The 14,110-nt window shown below is 38.6% G+C and overlaps 1 protein-coding gene across 8 annotated transcripts in view; it reads left to right on the top strand.

Moving 5' to 3' along the window:
* LOC103106770 (calphotin-like) overlaps nucleotides 1-14,110 on the top strand; it is an 84,960-nt gene that overhangs the window by 56,344 nt on the left and 14,506 nt on the right. For all 8 annotated transcript variants that reach the window (XM_016426687.2, XM_007507226.3, XM_007507225.3 and 5 more), the window contains exon 2: nucleotides 9,417-9,538. The gene's annotated coding sequence lies outside the window, so the exon portion shown is untranslated. The remainder of the gene's footprint in view (nucleotides 1-9,416; nucleotides 9,539-14,110) is intronic.

Raw genomic sequence — 14,110 nt, 5'->3', positions numbered from 1 at the left:
TAGTTAATTAAATCTATTTCTGAAGACCCCTTAGAATCACCATTAAATTTTTAGCTTATTAAATTTCTACAGGTTGTTAGCCAGGTTGAGTTCATCCATCATCTATTTGATAATTAGCAAATGAAAAATGAAAAAAAAATACTATTTATGGGCTTTTACAATATTTTACAATATTTTGTTCAGTAGCCATAGGGGAAAGTTAACAGAATATATCTAATAGTTAAAACACAGTAGATGAAAATGATTCAGTGTAACAGAACAGTATCGAATACATTAATATATGAACTTAAAACATCAAAATTAAATCTTAAACAAAACAATTAGCAAAATACAATAAAATACAGAGATTTTAATAAAAACAATGGACTCTGAAAAGGCTTAAAATCTTCACCTCCAGTCTCTTAAAGTTCCTTTCTCTATCCATTCAGATTCTTTTTTTCAGTACTGTAGAATCTCCCATAGAGAGGGAGAACATGGGTTTTGGGAATCTCAAACTGGGCAGGACCAAATGGCAAAGAGTTGCAGGGAGATGAATCTCTCCCCTGAATCTCAGGTAAGATAAATAAAAGGATCAGTGCACTCATGAATGGTAGACCCTGTTTGAAATAGGCAGTGCACTGCTCTTTCATAGAATAGGCCATGCTTGTAATCAACTTCCTGTTTGGAAGAGTCTCTTCCTTCTCCTCATCCCCCCTCCCCCTGAGGTACCCCACCACGTGGAGGCTGATTTTGCCTAAGGAAAGAACACCCCAGTTTTTTACCATCTGCTTTGACTCCTAGCTTCTTGGTGGCAGAAATCAGCAACAGCAGTAGGGGTCAGGGTCCAGTCAGAGGCTGATTTTAGGAGCAGAGCCACTGGGTGCCTGGGACTCGGGGCCAGATGAGCGATTGGGATCAGGGACTGGAGGAAGCAGTATCAGCAACGCCAGATTCAGCAGTGAGGAATAAGGAACAAAGGAGGAACAAGTAGTTGGGTGAGAAGAGCAGTTTATCTCTTCTTCGCCAAGAGTCTCCCAGCTAAAAATTGCCTGGCCAGTAGGGAGCACAAGCAACCAGGCAAAAAGTAGGAAAAGAAAAATGCAGCAGCTCCAAAGAGAGTTGGACTTTGCGAGGGTGGGTGGGGTGGGCAAAAAGCCTTAGCAGGAGAAATGTGACTTAAAAAAACTATCTAGGCTATCTTAAAAAAACCCGAGAGAGTTTCTTATCCCATCTGGGTTTCTAACTGTAAAATTTAAATTATATCTTAATAAAAATATTCTAGTTTATGGAGGTTTATTTTATTTAAATTAATTTATTTAGTCATTATTCCACATTATTCCTTGGTTACAAGAATTATAGTATTTCCCTCCCCTCCCCCCACCCTTCCCACAGCTGATGCACAATTTCATTGGTTATTACATGTGCCCTTGATCAAAACCTATTTCCGTGTTGTTGGCATTTGCATTAGGATGTTCATTTAGAGTCTACATCCCCAGCCATATCCCCTCAACCCATGTATTCAAGCAGTTGTTTTTCTTCTGTGTTTCACTCCCACAGTTTTTCCTCTGAATGTGGATAGTGTTTTTTCTCATAGATCACTCAAAGTTGTTTGGGTCACTGCATTGCCACTAATGGAGAAGTCCATTACAGTTGATTGTACCACAGTGTATCAGTTTCTGTGTACAATGTTCTTCTGGTTCTCCTCCTTTTGCTCTGCATCAATTCCTGGAGGTCATTCCCTGTTTCCCTCACCACTAATCCATTTGTTACCAGAAGGGAGGTTTTGGAGCTTGAGCTTCCCTGCCCTCTTGAGGCTTTGATTGGATTAAAGACCAGTAGTCTGTGGGGGAGGGGTGTTGGAGCTTGAGCTTCCCTGCCCTCTGAAGACTTTTGATTGGATTAAGTCCAGCTGGGTTGGATTGGATGTGTCCTGAGGCCAAAACCTCTTGGAAGGGGGGAGCAATATGGAGGGTCTCTGCTGCTGCAACTAGGCTGCATGCTCTCTAACTACTTCCCTACCACCTGTGTTTGACACTCTGATCCTGGCACAGCTTTGCCCACAAGGTACTCCCTCCAGACCAGTGCCTTTGCCCGCCCAGAGGTTCCAGATGCTGCTGGAGGCTTCGAGCTCTAGGTGGGGGAGGGTCCTGGGACTTTCCTTCTTCCTTCCCCTTAAACTGGAGTGTTCTTGAATTCTGGCTTTTGGGGGCATACCTTTTAAATTTATTCCAGCTGGAGGGTTCCTTGGCTCTGTCTTGTTGTTAGGTTTGATTTTCAGTCTCCTAGGAGCATTTAGTTTGTAATTGGTAAGGAAGGGTTTTCAGAGGTATGAACTTTCACTGCCTCTAAGCCGCTATCTTGACTCTTCCCTCTTTATGGAATTAAAGATCATTAGATATCAAAGAATAAAGAGGATACAAAATAAAAACACGTACCCATGTCTGATCAGCCAGTTCAAACACCTGCCTTACCCACCACCATGTTCAGGACAGGAAGTAAAGAGATTATTTGCTTCCATTTTATGGGTGAGTTTATCCCATTCACACTCAGAGTTATGATTACCACTTGTATATTCCCCATTATTTTGATTTCCTCTTTTAGTCCTGCCCTTTCTTCTTTCACTCTTTCCTTGTACACCAGTGTTTTGCTTTTAATCAGTCCCCCTATTCCCCACCTTTATTTTACTTTCCTTTCCACCCTGTCCCTTCTTACTCCCCTCTTATTTTTCTTTAAGGTCTATTAAATGCCTTCTTCTCCCACCTTTCCCTTGCTTTTAATACTCCCTGCACCACTCTCCCACATTGGTTTTTCCCTCTTAACTTCCCTGTAGGGTAAGATAGAATTCTATACCCCAATAGATCTGGCTGCTCTTCCTTCTCAGAACTGATTCCACTGAGAGTAAGGTTTAAGTATTACCTATTTCCACTCTCTTCCTCTCCTTATTATAATAGTATTCTTCCCCATCCCCATCCCCATGGACCTCTTTATGTGGTATAGTTTATCCTATTTTTCTTCCTTCAATTTTATCTTGGTTCTATTCTATTCCTTCTCTCCACCTTTTTATATATCATTTAAAACAACTTAATACTACAACCTCTGCCTATGAATAATTCTTCTATCTACTATGATAATGAAAACAATTTTTTAGAGTTACAAATATTATTTTTCCATATAGGAATATAAAAAGTTTGACCATACTGAAGCCCTTGAATTTTTCACCTTCTTTCTTGTTTACCTTTTCATGTTGTTCTTTAATTTTTTATTTGGACATCAAACTTTCCATTTAGTTCTGGTCTTTTCTTTAGGAATGTTTGGAAATTTTTTATTTTGTTAAGTAACCATACTTTCTGCTGGAAGAGTATAGTCAGTTTTGATGGGTAGGTGATTCTTGATTGTAGACCAAATTCTCTTGCCTTCCTGAATATCATATTCCATGCCTTGTGGTCCTTTAGTGTGGAGGCTGCTAGATCTGGTATAAACCTGACTGGGGCTCCTTGATATCTGAATTGTCTCTTTCTGGCTGCTTACAATATTTTATCCTTGGCTTGAAAGCTCTTGAATTATGGATTACATTCTTGAGGGTTATCTTTTGAGGATTTATTGTAGAGGGTGATCTATGGACTCTTTTGACGTCCATTTTGCCCTCTTATTTAAAAATATAAGGGCAGTTTTCTTGGATAACTTTTCATAATATGATGTCAAGGCTTCACCCCTCCCCTCCCCCAGGTTTTCAGGTAGGCTGATGATTCTCAAATTGTCTCTCCTAGATCTGTTTTCTAGGTCAATTGTCTTTTGAATGAGAGATTTCATGTTTCCTTCTATTTTGTCTTTCTTTTGACTTTGCTTTATTAATTCTTGCTTTCTTGTGAGATCATTAGTTCCTACTTGCCCAATTTTAGTCTTTAAAAGACTTTTTTTTCAGCTATGATCTTTTGATTTTCCTTTTTGGTTTGGTCTATTCTACTTTTCATGGCTTCCAGCAGGTCAATTCTAGTCTCTAATTGGCTTATTACTTCATTTGATTTGTGTGTTTCTTTTTCCACATGGGAATGTTGTCTTTTAAGCTGTTATTTCCTTTTTTAATTACTTTCATATTTTTTCCCCACTTTTCCCATTTTTCTTCTATCTTTCTTGAACTCATTTTTGAGTTCCTTGAGAGCTTGTGACCAATTTCCATTTTTTTTTTTTTTGAGAAAGTTTGGATGTATTTTCTTGTTTGTCACTCTCTGCAGTCACTTCTGTATTTTACTTTTTCTTCATTGAAATTATCCAAGGTCAAAGGCTTTTTCTGCTGCATCTTATTTCTTTTGATACTTGTGGATTGTGTTTCCTGTGTGTTGGTGGCCATTGCTGTCTCTGTCTCTGTATTATCTTCCCTTCCCAGCCAGAAGTCTGAGTGAGGAGGGCAGGCAACTCTTTGTGTAGACAGCTTTAAAGTGTTTTGCCCTGAGGTTATTTTCCATTCTTCCTGTTGTGGCCAGCCCACTTCTGCCCTGTCTCTATGCCCAAGCTCTGTTCTCTTCAGCCTAGGGTCCCATGTCTCGCTGCCAAGGCTTTGCACTGCCCTTAGGGGTAAATCTGTGGTGCCCTAAGCCAGCCCCCAAGAATTTAGAAATTGCCCTGGCCCTCACTCTGACTCTGGAGTGGTAAGTGGCATGGGGGAGGGATGATCAGCTCTTGCTTTGGTAGGTGTAATTTTATCCTGTAATAGTGTGGAAATGTCCAAATGCTGCCTACCTTCAAGGCTGCGCTCTGTTTCAGAGCCCCTTCACTCATCTGATTTTGATTTTTGTCCTTTTGAGACACTTTGTAGTAGTTAGTTGTGAGGAGAGTATGGCGGTTCCTGCTATTCTGTGGCTATTTTAGCTCCCCCCCCCCCCCAAAGCACTTTAAAGACTAATTATTCCAACAAGTTTCCTCCTTTCTTTATATTGAAATCATTCAAGATTCCTCAAAAAATACAGAGGCAAAGATAACCTTGCCACCATTCTGAACACTAATAACATTGGAGGCCTAAAACAGAGACATGAATCCTACCAAATGTGTTTTCCACTACCACAGAACAGAACCAATGCAGAGATGAAGTTGCAGAGTGATTCCCTGTGGATGGTATAGTCCTCCATATGGCCGGCCTTCAGGGAAAGTTGCAGTTGATTTGGTAAGAATGGTATCAGCAAAATTCAGGGAGATCCCTAATGAATGAATGCTAAGATCCTTTTTATCACAATCCTAGAGGGGCATCATGATTTTAAGAACACTAGATTTGGAATCAGACAACATGGGTCTAGATCCCATCTTTGTTATATCCTAGTGGTATATAATGAGTTGGATTCCAAGTCTTCCAAGGACTTTCTTCCAGTTCTCAAGTTATATTTCAAAAGACTCAGGTTCTCTGGCCTTCCTCCCTCTGCTGGAATAGCTTAAGACAAGTTTTCTAAGTCTTGGGAATTTTCCTGTTTCAGACTGGAGGAAGGTCTAGCATCTCCAGAGGGGGAGAGGCAAAACGAATAATGGCTTTGTCTTTCCTCCCTCTGCCTTCATCGGGTGATTCAGGTCTCCTTTTCTATGCCTATCAGCCCAGGCCCACCCTCTCAGCTATGTGGTCCTATCTGAAGGTATACTTATTGTTTTAGCTGCAGTCCCCCAGGATGCGTGTAGTTAAGGGCAGAAAAATGTCACTCATTAAAACTGAGGTAAAGCAGCATCAACTAGGCTTGGTGTTCTATATCCATAAGAGAAGCTTATGGATATAGCTGGTTTTTAAGGTTCCTTCCATGCTTTAGTATGCTATGATCCCAGCATTTGGACGGCCCTTTGTACTAGAAAAGAGCACACGGAGAAAGGAAGCAGGGCCCAAGCCAAGGATTGCTTTTTTCCCCTTCTCTTCTCTGGATCCCATCATCATTTGAGAGCTCCAGGGGCTCCTTTCCAAGTAGCACACAACACGTGGAAACATTTTTAGCAAACATCAACCCCTGCAATGCTTTACACTTTTCCCCAGAACTTCATCTGATTGGGATAGGAAACTTGGATTTTTTAAAATGAATTGTTGAAAAATTTACTTGCAATGATGGATTATAGCTTCTGAACTCATTTCTCCCTGATACTACTATGAAATCCCTGGCCAATTGGCTCTCAGATACCTACCCACCAGCATGTCAGTCACCTTTAGCAGGCAGGAATGTCAAGCAACTGCACCCCAATTTCCTGTAGTCTCTTGAACCATTATTTTTTTTTAACCTTTACCTTCTGTCTTCAGTTTTAAGACAGAAAAGCAGCAAGGGCTAGGCAAATGGGTTTAAGTGACTTGCCCAGTCAGGGCCACATAACTAGGAAGTATCTGAGGCCAAATTTGAACTTGGGTCTTCTTGACTCCAGACTTAGGACTCTGTCCACTGTGCTACCTAGCTGTTTCCCACTCCATGAACACCCAGTCATTTTAGAATTGATCTCCCTTAGAGAACCTGCAAGTTCTGCTTGACCTAGATGAGCCAGTCATGAAGCAAGGGCACCCAAGCCAGTTAGTAATCAAGTCCAGGTCCAGGAACTCTATAATTCTTGACCTGCGAGTATTGCTAATAATCCTTTAAGTATCATTCTCCAAACCTAAAGTCCCATATTGCATCATAAAACTTTGCCTTGGGCTATAAGTTGTTGTTTAGGACTGGATGCAGCCTTCTTGGCAGACTTACCTACTTCTTACAACTCACCTTTAGGGAAAGTAGGACCCTAAGATCCATGATGGGAATGTGACAGTGGGGACCCATCTACGGGGACCCCAGAGCTGGGACTAAGGGCTTACCTGGACCCTTGTTCTCTTCAGGCTTCTTCTCCCCAATAATGATATAAAGCATCAAACGAAAGGACACTTAATTGCTGCTAACCTATGGATTCTCCATCTGGAGTTGGGAGGAACCTTAGAGGTTGGCCATTCCAACTCCCTCAAATTACAGAGGAGGAAACGGAGGCCCAGGGAGGGCAAGGGACCTGTTGAGGTCAAATAGGCACTAAGTGGCAAAGCTGTGGTTGAGGCTCAGGCCCATTGACTCCACATTCAGCACTTTTACAGAGTTCAGTGCTTTTTCTTTCCCTGACTCCATACTGCCTGCTGATGTTGTCCATTAGAGCTGACTGTGTTTACCCTGTATTTCTCTTCACCTTTGGAAATCCTAAAATAATAGCAATTTTCTTTTTAAAATAAATTTTATTGTTATCATTTTTTTTACATTTCTGTAATTTTGCCCAGTATTCCTCCTCCTTCCCTTCCCAGAGAGCCATCTTTAGAATAAATAATATATATTAGAATAAATAACATTTTTCATGACAAAAAAGAAAAATAAAAGCAGAAAATCTATATAACTGATCAGTACATATACAAATATGTCCAATGTCCCATACTTGTGGTTCTCTTACCTTTGCAAAGGGTTAGGATGGAGTGTCTTGTTGCAGCTCTTCATTTGATCCATATTTGTTCTTCCTAATTTTGCAGCATTCACTTTTGACTTTGGAGGGGGCTGTTCTTTCCATTTATATTGCTGTAGTAATTTTATATGCTATTTTCTTGGTTCTGCTTCTCCCTGTATCAGTTCATATAAAATTTTCTATGCTTTTCTTGTATTAATCATATATATAGTTTCTTGTAGCATAACAATATTCCATTTCATTCATGTACCACAATTCATCTGGGCATTCCCCAATCACTCGGGATCTATTTTGTTTCTCCTTCTTTGCTAATACAAAAAATATAAATATTTTGCTGTATATATCAGGACTCTCTTTATTTCAATGGCCTCTTTTTGGTATAAGCCTAGTAGTAAAATCTGATCAAAGGGTATGGACATTTTAATAACATTATTTGCATAATTCAAAATTGCTTTCGAAAATGGTTATACTGATTCACTGCTCCACTAACAATATACTAGTGTGTCTATCTTCCCAAAACTCCTATAACATTGACTATTCCCATCTTTGTCATCTTTAGTAATTTGCAAGTGTGAGGTTAAAACTGATTTGCATTTTTAGTTACTGGGAAAGGTTCTAGTGTATCTTATTTTGCTTTTTATTTTAGAGATATACTTTTTATATTTAAAAAATCCTTCACTGTCTATACTTTAGGTTTTCCTCCTATCTAATGGAGATAATTGTGGGTTTGGGATGTTTTTATTTGTAACTAATTATGTCTATTATTTTCCTAATGTTGAACCAGCTTTTGTCCCTGCTTTAAATAAAACTTGATCATAATAAATGATTTCTTGCATGAATAGCTATAGTCTGTTTATGGCATTTTATTTAAACTTTTTGAAATGATATTTTTTAATTATATTGGTGTATAGGTACTTGACCCTTCCCTGGTTTAGGTGTAGGACTATATTTGCATCATAAAAAGTTTGGTAGAATCCTTTGTTTCTCAATTTTTAAGAATATTTTGTGTGATAGAATTCTCCTAGGAATCAACCATTAAAAGGAGTTTTTTCTTTTCTATTTTCTTTTATAACTAAATATTTTTTCCCCTTGAGATTAGATTATTTAAAGTATCTATTTGGCTTTTTGTTAGTTTGGGCATTTTATATTTTTGAAGGTTTTACTCTCTTTCGTTTTCTTAGCATAGGAGGTTCTAATAATTCTGTACATTTCTTTTGGTTTGGTGGTATTACCTTGCTCATTTGCTGTTTAATTGATTTGTTTTTAATCTTCTTTTTAATCAAATTGGCTAATGCTTTATGAATTTTATGAGTCTTTAAAACATTTGCTTTTAGTTTTTATTCATCATTTCTATAGGTATTTTAGTTTCCAGTTCTTCCATTTCTCCTCTACTTTTTTTTTTTTTAAACCCTTACCTTCCATCTTGGAGTCAATACTGTGTATTGGCTCCAAGGCAGAAGAGTGGTAAGGGCTAGGCAATGGGGGTCAAGTGACTTGCCCAGGGTCACACAGCTAGGAAGTGGCTGAGGCCGGATTTGAACCTAGGACCTCCCATCTCTAGGCCTGGCTCTCAATCCACTGAGCTACCCAGCTGCCCCCTCTCCTCTACTTTTAAAATTTTCCTTATGCTTATTTTATATTTGTTTTCTAATTTCTAAAAGTGTTTATTCAGTTGATCAGCTCTCTTTATTTTGTTAATTTATGTTTGTAGAGATATGATTTACCCCCTAAGGACTGCTTTTGCTACATGTCAGAAATATTAGTATGTCATTTCATTTATCATTTTCTTTTGTATAATTATTGTTTTTCATGATTTTTTCTTTCAAACACTCATGTTGATTTAGGTTTAACTTAAAATCTCCATTTAGGTCTTTTGTTTATGCTTCTTAAATGTATTGCTATTTTTATTGCATTATTTTGTTTATAAAAGTTTGTAAAAGAATTAGGAAATAGTAATAATATTCATAAATATTTTCTATTTATGCCTTTTAAATTTGTTGTTTAATATTCCACAGCTCTAATGCATGATCAGTTTTTCTAGAAGTTCCATGCTGTGGAAAAAAAAAATTGTCTCCTCATCTACATTTCAATTCAGTTGAAGAAGCACCTGAATACTCTTCAGACTTTGTGTGGATATGTAAGTGTAACCCTTAGTTTTCTGTCTTGGACCTCTCTCCTTTGCACTTTTCTCAGGTCTCCTTGTAGTATAGTTTCTTGTTACTTTAAAATGGAAGTAACTAGACAAAAAAATGAAATATCCATCTAGCACTGGGAGGGACCTCAGAATCCATTTAGTATACCACTTTCATCTTACAGTATAGGACTATATTTTTATCATAAAAGGAGTTTAGTAAAATGCTTTGTTTCTCAATTTTTGAGGATAATTTGTGTAATGCTGATACTAATTCATCTTATATATGAGGAAACTGAGCACAAGGGAGGTTCTAAGTGACTTGCCCAAGGCCACACAGCTAGTAAATAGCAAGTTAGGATTTGAACCCAGAGCCTTGGGTTCCAATCCAATACTCTTTCCCCTGCCCCATGGTCCCAAGAATACTGAAACACGTCCAGCTTATTTCAGCCAATAACCACTTATTAAGATTTTATTAAGCTAAGTACTCAGGTCATAAAGAAAGGTGAAAGACAGTTCCTGCTCTCTCACTCTGCAATAAATAAAATGGGTTTGACAAATATAATAATTTAAAAAATTATTGTTGTGGTGGCCATTTATAAAAAAAATAGTTAACTTCTTAAGTCAAAATTGTTGTTATTAGCTTTTATTAACAGTAAGGTAGCGATATTAAAGTGGGAAATATAGGAATGAGGTAGAAAAAAAATCACCTAGCTACAAATAACCCAAGTCCTAATCCTAGTGCCTCCGGACTGCAAATGCGAATCCAAAAGCAAATCTCACCAGAATCCAAGGTCCAAATCAGAAAGTTGAAATCTGAAGAGCGAGGAGATGCTGAAAACCTGCCATGAATAGAGGAATAGAGGAGATAATTGTGACTGTTTTGGGAACCACAAGATGCCTTTTTATGACATGGTTATTTACAGCCCTTAAATCCTATACAAATCAATATACAGGTTTCCCATCTGTGCTTAATTTTGGCTTTCTTACAGGTAGAATAGGTGTTTTATATTGATGTTTGCATGGAATTATTTTTCCTTAATTAATGCATCTATCACTGGGGTAATTTCCTCAATTACCTCTTTTGATAGGGGATAGTGAGGAATGGAAGGAGGTGGGCCACCTTTTGTCTTAATTTCAACAGGAGCAGTTGATTTGAGTAGGCATACATTGGAAGATATGTCCCAGAGTGACTCAGGTATATCAGCTGGGATTTCAAAGGTGAGAGGCTCCTTCACGTCCTGACTCTAAAAGAAGTACAGGAAGCAAATTTAAGAATTCCTTAGTCAATTCTAGCATTATAAAGCCATCTTGAGAACATGTTATTGTGGCTCCAAGTTTGCATAAAAGATCTCTCCATAACAAATTAAGAGTGAAACCACGCATTTAAAAGAAAGAATGTTCTACTGTTAGGGGTCTCACAGGCCTGATTCAAAGGGAAACGTTTGAGACCTTTAGAGGTGCTCTTGATACACCTAGTACATTTAAAGAGTCAATAGAATTGCATTCAGAATCAGGTTTATGCACCAAAACTGACCTGGAAGCTCCAATATCTAAGAGGCAATCATACTAAGTGTTCCCAACCTTCAGGGTTACATGAGATTCATTACTCTGGGGGAGAGTAGGAATGGGTTGAGATAATTGGCGTTAAGACATTAGGGTCTGGGAAATCAAAAGTATCACTCTCTGATTCCAGAGCCCTTTCACCCTCTTCACACCTTCATAAAGATCCTTGGCCATTTCCCTGGGGTCCCCCACATTGAGGTGGATTTCCACTCTTAGTATATGTGGATGAGCCCCATTTTGAGTATTTTGGTGTGACTTTTCATTTGCCTCATTTGGATTATTATTTCTATAATTTTTATCATTGCTAAAGTTTCTATTGTTGTAATTTTAAAGTTACTATTATTCCTAAAATTCATATTATTGTATACCTAATTCTACTTCCTACAGTTCATGATTATGTGACCCCTTTTCCCACAGAATTGACACATTAGTGTTTGATTTGTGGATTCTTGCAAAGGAACTATGACCACTCTCTGAATGTCAATTCCTCTTTAAACTTTTTCAGTTAATGCTTTTATTTCCTCATTGCCTCTCTAGCCTGGCATAGTTTTGAGTAATCTTCCTCTTTATTCAAATTTCATGGAGTCATCTTGTGGCCAATGAATTGCTTTCCTTCCCTTGGCCTGACAAATAAGAGAAACAATTTTATTTTTTATCTTTCTGCTAAAAGTGTGTGGAGCAAATTTTCTAGGTCAATCCACGTGGGATCATAAATGCAGTAAATACTTTCTAGCTTTTTTTATATCCACAATGGGATCATCTTCAAAGGGAGGGGTATTTTTCTTGAATCTCTTAATATCTTGTGTAGTGAAAGGTGTACAGTGCCTAAGGGTCACTAAATCTCCACTTTTATTGTAAGTGGGTACTTCCCTTAAGGGGAATAGGACTTAATTATTTTCGGTTTCTGAGGCTTAGCTTCTTGTTTGGGTTACAATGGAGTAGGTAAGGTGATGGGGCAGGGGGAGAGATGGGTTGGGTAGGGTTAGAGATATGTTGGGTAGTGATGGTTTGGGTGGAGCAAGAGATCCGAGGATAAATTGAGTAGGGGGAGGGATGGGTTGAACTGGACTGAAAGTGCGAACCAGACCAGAAGACAGGAAAGGCAGAGACTGAGTAGGCTTACATGGTGAGGGATTTTTTTCTAGTTTTTTTTTTTTCTCAAGATATTCTATCTGAGCCTTGAGATCAATTGAGCTATATGTTTTATTTTGTTTTGTTTTGTTTTTCTTGAGGAGGAATAGATAAACTGCTAGGTATCCTATTAGTATAAGTATACCCAGGAATAGTACTAAATAAAGCCATTGTGAAATGTTCTCTGGGAACTGGAGCCATTTTTGATGGGGAAGAAGCCTCTCTTTCACAATGTTGTCCATGCTTTTCAGCACCATACTCAGTTGCCTATTTATTCCACCTTCCACTTAAGCTAATGCTAGAGACATGTGAGTGTTTAGGAAAGGCCTTGAAGAAAGAGCAGATTCTTAGGAGCAAGATAAAGCTAAATTTGTAAATTTAGTCCAATATTTAACACCTTCTGATAATAAAAAGGCTGAGCTCAACTTATTAACTTCCTCCAATACTTCAGAATTTTGGACTACAAGGTAGTAGCTTGTGGGGGAAGTGTAGTTTCCCCCAGAGGCAAGGAGTCAGGAGGAGGAAAGCATCCCCCCCCCCCCCAGGTGAAAGCTCTGAGGAGGCTAGTTGTTAATAAAAACACCCAGCTTACCAGGCAGCAGCAAGTGTTCAGCTGTTCTCAGTAAAAAATGGGGAAAAAGAAGGGAAAAAAGGCAATTTAGTACTTACCGTGTAGGAAACAGACCAACAGCTATAGCTTGTGGCTAATCAGTTTTAAACTGCTCTACTAATGTAGAGTGGAGTAAGAACTCTGAACTCCAGAATTTAGTTACTAAAGACCTGACTTGAGTATAGTAAAAAGTGAAGAAAATTGAAGATTGAGGGTAATTGTCAAATCTTTTTGGTCTGCCAAATGTAATAATTAAAATGGGTTTGACAAATATAAGAATTTAAAAAAAATATTGTGGTTGCCTTTTATAAAAAATAATTAACTTAAGTCAAAATGACTGTTAGCAACTTTTTTATTTTTTATTTTTTTATTTTTCTTAAACCCTTACCTTCCATCTTGGAGTCAATACTGTGTATTGGCTCCAAGGCAGAAGAGTGGTAAGGGCTAGGCAATGGGGGTTAAGTGACTTGCCCAGGGTCACCCAGCTGGGAAATGTCTGAGGCCAGATTTGAACCTAGGACCTCCCATCTCTAGGCCTGGCTCTCAATCCACTGTGCCACCCAGCTGCCCTCTGTTAGCAACTTTTATTTACAGCAAGGTAGAGATATTAAAACAGGAAATATAGGAACAAGGTAGGAAAAAACCCACCTAGCTACAAATACTCTAAGTCCTATTAATCCTAGTGCCTCCAGACCACAAATGCAAATCCAAAAGCAAATCTCACCAGCATCCAAGGTCCTAATCAGAAAGCCGAAATCTGAAGAACCAGGAGATGCTGAAAACCTTCAGCACATAGGAGGCCAAGACTGCCAAAAGTCTTCACCAGAACTCTGTAGAGAGTGTCCCACCAAACCAGTAGGAGAGGGAGGGAGGGAAGGAGGGAAGGAAGGAGGGAGAGAGGAAGTGAGAGAGACAGAGAGACAGAGAGAGAGACAGAGAGAGAGAGAGAGAGAGAGAGAGAGAGAGAGAGAGAGAGAGAGAGAGAGAGAGGCCTTGCTGAAGAATCAATCATAGCCTCCCAATTTGCCTAGCACCCAAGGGAGGGTAGTGCTTGTGGCCTTTGGGGATGTGAACTTGTTTTTTTCTAGTAAATGACTTGTAAACTCTTTTACTTAGTGACTTACTAAGTGTTAAGTAAGGGTACTTTTAGTACTTGATTGATTAAATCAAAATAGACAAAGGGAATGAAAGAAATCCTTTCACAACTCCAATAGTCACCAAACAGGAATCCAAAAGGTGATATTCCCTTTCATCCATGCAGTGACTGGAAG

Source organism: Monodelphis domestica, chromosome X (genome assembly GCF_027887165.1).
Source record: "Monodelphis domestica isolate mMonDom1 chromosome X, mMonDom1.pri, whole genome shotgun sequence".
Taxonomy (NCBI): Eukaryota; Metazoa; Chordata; class Mammalia; order Didelphimorphia; family Didelphidae; genus Monodelphis; species Monodelphis domestica.
Note: the sequence above shows the minus strand (reverse complement) of the source record. Positions and strands in the feature narration are given on the sequence as shown.